This window comes from Myotis davidii, unplaced genomic scaffold (assembly GCF_000327345.1).
Source record: "Myotis davidii unplaced genomic scaffold, ASM32734v1 scaffold390, whole genome shotgun sequence".
Taxonomy (NCBI): domain Eukaryota; kingdom Metazoa; phylum Chordata; class Mammalia; order Chiroptera; family Vespertilionidae; genus Myotis; species Myotis davidii.
The window spans coordinates 867,762-872,945 of record NW_006282748.1 but is presented as its reverse complement, the minus strand read 5'-3'; the positions used below and the strand labels follow the sequence as shown (position 1 = coordinate 872,945).

Sequence of the window (5,184 nt, the reverse complement as noted above, 5' to 3'; positions counted from 1 at the left end):
GAAAATCTTTCCTCTGTGGCAGAGCATGAAAATATTATGCATATATATATATATATATATATATATATATGCATCATACACATGCATACATATAAATATATATATTTATATACATACAAACACATACATCAGTTAGTCATGAATCATTTTTCCATGGGGTATATACTGCTATGGTAATATTCAACATAGGTGAGTTTAGTTTCAACAGTTTGGGAATAAAGACTCCATTTGCACTGCATTTGTCATAAGCATTCTGTGAATAGTATGAGAAAAATCAAGTTTACTATCATGAACTCATAAATCTGAGGGTGTTTTGACCTTTTCCCAGTAATTAGAAGCTTGACTCCATAATATCAGCATTTAATTGATTCTTTTATTATTTTTGTTATCCTCACCCAAGGATATGTTTTCATGGAGAGAGAGAGGGAGAGAGAGAGAGGGAGAGAGAGAGAGACATCGATCAGTTGCCTCCCATACACACCCCAAACCATGATCAAACCCCCAACCTAGGTATGTGCCCTGACTGTGAATCGAACCCACAGCCTTTTGGTATACAGGCCCATGTTCCAACCAACTGAGCCATCAGGTCAGGGCTAATTGATTCTTTTATATGTTATATTTCATCAATAGCAAATGCTAAATACTCATAAAACACTTTTTAAAATATTAGGATAACTAATCTTTACTTTTGTTCTCTGAAACTTGTACTTCCTCCCTTCCTTTTAAGGTCTGTTTTCCTTGAACCCTAGAAATCAACAACTGGGGAAAAGACATTCCAGCTATCCAGCCTATTCCCCAGCCAAGAGCACAATATTCCCCACAGTCTCTGGTAGAGCTTTAGGATCCCAGACTTGACATTTTTAGCCACAGGGCTTTTCTCTTTCCCCAAGGAGATAGTCTATGGCAGTGAGAATTGCTTAGTGTATGGAATTTTGCCAGCCGGCCCTCCTAGGTTATGGAGCATCATGGAAAAGAATGGGGTTTCATAGGGAATATTTTCAAAGCCAAGGAGGAAGAGAAAAATCTGCCTTTTATGGTAAATTTCAAAAACTACTTAAACTTAAAATTTTGAGAAATGTGCCTAGTTTTCCCCAGTTCCCCCCAAAAAGGGAAAAATTTTGTAGAACACCTAAGTCATTTGGTTTGTACCATATAAATAGCTGTAAGATAATTTAAAATATTAACAGATGTATTCTTCCTTCTTGGCATTTCCTTTTTACCCTACAACATTTTCACCATTAACATGAGATCTCTAGCATGAGGCTTTTGTCCTAAAGAAGGGAATATACCAAAGAGCCCAGCAGAATTCAACAAGTCATAGTCTTCACTTTGAATTTCAAAATAGGCTATTGAGAGGGGAAGATATAATAGCATTGAAGAAGGGGGGGAAATGTAGCTCATCAAAGGCAAATCCTGGAGCAATAAGATCATGGAGTTTATAACTTAAACCATAGTGGAAGAAAAATGTGTGAGGAGATACAAGCCATATCTCCAGAACACAGAGAAAAGCAGAATCTTTTCTGACCTGGGGTTGAGGAGCTTGGGAAAAATTTAGAGAGTGTATAGTTAGTGCAGGATCTTGAGAAGAGATTCTCAAAATTATTCCTCCAGGGGTCAAAACCCTTGGGGAGTTGGTAGAGACCGTCCTCTCTGGAAAAGGGAGAGATCTGGCAAGGCTAGTTCCCAACTTGAAATTCAGACAAGAAATCTTCTCAGAGGGCCTCAGTCCATCACAGGGCAGCCAGGAGAGTAAGTGCAGGGTAAGTGTTGCCAAGAAAACCTCTGGAATGGCCTGTCCCACCCTCCATCTGCCCTGCGTGCAGTCTCTCAAGGCCCCAGAATGAAGTGCAAGAGCAGCTAACATTCTCCATGTTCAGTAGACAGAGGCAAGGAGGATGGCTGAGAACATATGGGGAATCCAAATGGTCCTCTCATGCTCAACCAAAAAGGAGAACAGACTGAAAGACTTCCCAGAAACCAGGAGGGACTTGCTGTGTTAACAGACACATGTGAGTAGAAGCAGATTCCCAAGGCCACACAGGCCCAGCTAAGCCTCACAGAGGCCAGTACAGACAGAAAACAAGATTCACACCAGACCCTCCTTCGTCAATGACGGGATGCAGAACCCTTAGCAACAGACTGGTGAGATTCCTTATGTTCCCTGCTACCACGTGCTTACAGAATTTTCCTGAGAGCCATGCCCTCCTCTGCGTTCTTTCATCTCTTATTTTGTCTCCTCTTACTTTTCTTTGCCTCCCCCACACATTGATGTGTTTAGAGAAACCAGTCCAGTTGCTTTGAAAACTATTTTGCCTGTGTTGAGCCCTCCCCCATTCACACAGATACTAAGCTGAGTCCCCGGTAGAGTTAAGCTATGTTTTCCTCTCAGAGTGACCCTTCACCTCAGTTTCTTCGTGGTGTCAGAGATGGCTCTTCCGTTCGGGGCTCAGGCACAGGACCAGGCAGGTGCTGTAAGTGAATGGAGCAGGCCCAGTGCACATCCTTAGAGAACAGAAGAGGGGATGGGGCTCGTCTCAGGCTGGCAGTTGCCACTCAGCTCCAGCTGATGGTAGTCATGGAGAAATCCGCATTTCTGTGCGGTTTCTCACTGTAAAAATCCCGGGGAAGCCGAACAGCACAGTCCTGCTTATGAGCCGCACTTTGCGACCCTATTCTACACCGTTGTTGTTTTTAAACTAAGTTTTTAAGTGAAGTCATGAGCAAATGTCTGGAAATTAGTTTACTTCCTCCAATGGAGGAAGATTTTTATGGCTGTCACTCAAGAGAAGCCTTTGAAAATGAAGGGCAGTGATATGACTCAAGGTAGGACCCTAGCTGGTGTTAGGGTGGGTATGGATTTGATGGCAACTAGGAGACATGGGCACAAGTAAGGGATGCTATTTTTTATCAAGATTTTTATCTTTTTTCATTTTAAACTTCAATAATATGTTGGCTATTTTTAGCTGGTTTTATTTTTTTCAACCACAGGACTCTATGCTACCTCTGATTTCTTCACATGTGTAATGTAGACTCGAAAAACATTTCTCTCTCTACAGGATGAAGTCTTCAAACGCCTTCCATGCTGCTGGCTGTCTCCAGCAGCCACATCTGCAGATCTTTACTGAGTGACTAACACACTCCTGACATACACGGTAAACCTGAGTGAATAATTTCCTCTCTGGGTTATTTTTTCCTCCCCTTCTTAATCAATACCCACATAATTGATCAGGTGGCCCCTATGGCCCCTCTGGTTCACACAGTAAGACAATTAGGACAGCAGCCAGGTAATTGCTCAAGCTGGCACTTTTCCCAAAACAGGAAAACCTGATGCTTTGTCTTCCTCAGAAAAAGCCAGCTCCATCTGGTCTTGGGTATAATGCAATACTAATTCATTCAACATCCAGCGAAAAATGGGTATCGCCCTATTTAGAGAAAATATTGAGTAAAAGTGAATTATGTGGCAGTAAGTTTCCCACTGCAGAATTCAGACTGAAATGTGGTAGTAAAAACATCTAACAGGAGAAGAGTGAGTATACTGTGTATACTAAGATTTTACCCACACTCTGAGAGGGAAACACTAGTCACTGGACAATAACCAGACTCCCCCTCTCGGGGATCAAATATCAGAGAGGGGACAAGCTTGGAGCTGGGGGATCCTCACAATTATGAGGATCTAAAATGATTGGGGTGGGGGGAGACTTAGAAAAACAAGGCCAGGTATTTAGAAAAAGAAACGATTTCTGGCACCAGGACCTATAGAGAGTGCCCCTCCCATGCTGCATAGGAGACAATAACTAAAGCTAAAGAGTATGTCGTGATTGAGGAGACTTCTGGAAAGTTAGCTACTCCTAGCATGGGATCTGTGAACCAACGGGAAGCAAAACAAGTAGCAATTTGATCACAGGTTTATTCTTTAGAACAGAAAGAGAATGTTTACATTCTGTGGCAAACATATGACCTTCAGTTGGAGGGGCCAGGAGATTTGACATGTTCTCTTAACTCCAAGTCCATCCCCACCTCCACCCCCAGCAGGAACGAGGGAGGAGCCTAGAACCACTGCAGCAGGAAGAGTCCTGGAGATGACAGTGTACACGGGGTGGGCATCCTGCAGAAGGTTAACAAGCATGCGTGAGACCGCTGCAGTGCCCGGCAGCCCACCCACCACCACACAGAGGAGAACTGAAATTAAACAAAAGTGCTTCTGGGAAGAAGATGACAAATATTCCTCTTGTCTCTCGTCTTCCATTACTCAAGCCAATTAAAAAGGAAATCAAAAGTACCTAAAAGAAGCAAACAGCAATTTTCCCAATTTATAATGAAACAATATATCAGTGACCAATGATGTTTAAAAAATTGCTACCATAAGCCTCGTGTGTGACTCTAGTAAATGAATTCTTTCATATCAAGAGAGCTTTGACACTAGCTCAGTCGTGGGCAAACTATGGCCCGCGGGATGGATCCGGCCCGTTTGAAATGAATAAAACTATTGAAAAAAAAGACCGTACCCTTTTATGTAATGATGTTTACTTTGAATTTATATTAGTTCACACAAACACTCCATCCATGCTTTTGTTCTGGCCCTCCGGTCCAGTTTAAGAACCCATTGTGGCCCTCGAGTCAAAAAGTTTGCCCACCCCTGCACTAGAAGCATGGGTAGGGTCCCTAGGCCTGGCCGGCAATCAGGGCCAGTTGGGGCCTTCCAGCTGCCAGCTGGGGCCTTCCTTTGTTCCGTGCTGCCCCCTGGTGGTCAGCATACATCACAGCCAGTGATCAAACTCCTGGTCAAACTCCTGTGGGGACAATTTGCATATTAGGCTTTTATATATATAGATTGTCTTAATGATGAAAGAACTCATTTGCTAGAAGAGAACCCTGGAAAAAGTCATGTTAAGAATCATACTGGCATAATTCAGATTTTCCTAAGGGCCTGTCCTTCTGGCCTTAATTTTATCATTCAGTCATGACTGGAAAGTATTACAAACCACCCCAAAACTACACACAGTTAACAAAGTAGCATGTCACTTTAAAATGGCCAAAGCAAATCAGTGACTAAGCCTGACATCCATATAGCCAAGAGATACTAATCTGTTGCCAAGTAGGGCAGCAAACATTCGGAAAGAATAATACCAATCTATAACAGCTTTAAGTATGGTGCTATGCCACTCATTGAAGATTAAGAGGAAA

The 5,184-nt window shown here is 42.6% G+C and overlaps 1 long non-coding RNA gene across 1 annotated transcript in view; it reads left to right on the top strand.

Moving 5' to 3' along the window:
- LOC107182372 overlaps positions 1 to 4,355 on the top strand; it is a 7,839-nt gene extending 3,484 nt beyond the window's left edge. Inside the window, exons 2-3 of the long non-coding RNA XR_001513095.1 lie at positions 3,057 to 3,152; positions 4,030 to 4,355. This is a non-coding gene — a long non-coding RNA (uncharacterized LOC107182372). The remainder of the gene's footprint in view (positions 1 to 3,056; positions 3,153 to 4,029) is intronic.
- Positions 4,356 to 5,184: the final 829 nt, after the last annotated feature.